We start from the raw sequence: 1,475 nt of genomic DNA, 5'->3' as shown, positions 1-1,475 counted from the left end.
AGACAGACAGACAGACAGACAGACAGACAGACAGACAGACAGACATATAATTAGACAGATGATAGATCGATGATAGGGATGTGTGTGTGAGAGAGAGAATTGCAACTGCCACATGCTCTTCTCCACTGAAAATCCCAAGGTTAATGTGCCGTCTCTCCAGTGGGGCTTGGAAGAAGCCATGCCTAAAATCCTAGAACTATTCTCTTGGATAGAGCAGGAGTGGGCATTCCTTTTTATTTTTAAAGATGGGGTTTAGAAGTTCCCCAGATTCGGTCCCTAGTCTCTCCAACTAGCTTTTGGAAGACTTTTGTCTAAAACCTGGCTAGTAGTCAACTAAATTAAGTGGACTGTGATTATATTCAGATATTGTCCTTCCAAGACATTGACCTGCTGCAATTAAAAATCTACTGAGACTTTCTAGCTTCTTCCCCTGTCAAAAAGAGAGGTAGAAATACATAAATAACTGCTCAAAGTCGGAGCTTCTGGTTCAGTCTGAAGGAACAAGGACACTTATACATTCAGCCAAGGTAGGAGATAGTCCATCTGAAGCAGCAGGACCTTGGACAGCTCCAGCCCAACCAATGGTTCCAAGACGGCCAGGACCCCAATGGAGACTTCAGCTACCTTCTTATCATTGGCTTTGTCCTCTTTGAGTTGAACCAGAGAAGGCCCGTTTTGGGTCTGAAAATGCTCTACATCAGGGCTCTTCAAACTTGGCCCTTTTATGACTTGTGGACTTCAACTCCCAGAATTCCTCAGCCAGCGTGCACGCGTGCCTGGCTGAGGAATTCTGGAATTCTGGGAGTTGAAATCCACAAGTCATAAAAGGGCCAAGTTTGAAGACCCCCTGCTCTACATCATTATTCATCTAGCTCAATGTTGAAGTTCAGCCATCTTATCGTGGCTACGGTTTTGAGAAACATGGACCTAGAGAGATCTGACTAGATTTGCTAGTCTAGGATGGGGCTTGAGTCTTAAACTTAGTGGAATCTGTGAAACTCTAAAACATCTGACTAGCCTGGGATATAACAAACCCAGATCACTAATGGATGAGACAAGCATATTCCTTGAGGTCTAGAAATTACAATATAGGTAGTCCTTGCCTTACGACCAAAAATGACCCCCACATTTCTGTTCTAAGCGAGACATTAATTAAATTAGTTTTGCCCCATTTTGTGACCTTTCTTGTTAAGCGAATCATTGCAGTTGTTAAGCTAGCGACACGGTTGTTAAGCGAACCTGGCTTCCCCATTGACTTTGCTCGTCAGATGATCGCAAGAGCAGATCACATGACCCCAGGATGCTGAAACCGTCATAAATGTGAACCAATTGCCAAGCATCCGAATTTTGATCACATGATCATGGAGATGCTGCAACAGTCATGAGCAGGGGTAGGCAACCTCGGCTCTTTTATGACTCATGGACTTCAACATAGCATAGCTGACTCAGGAATTCTGGGAGTTGAAGTCCATGAG

This window comes from Protobothrops mucrosquamatus, unplaced genomic scaffold, assembly GCF_001527695.2.
Source record: "Protobothrops mucrosquamatus isolate PMUCROS unplaced genomic scaffold, P.Mucros_1.0 scaffold_242, whole genome shotgun sequence".
Taxonomy (NCBI): Eukaryota; Metazoa; Chordata; class Lepidosauria; order Squamata; family Viperidae; genus Protobothrops; species Protobothrops mucrosquamatus.
The sequence above is the reverse complement of the archived record's forward strand: the minus strand, read 5'-3'. Positions refer to the sequence as shown.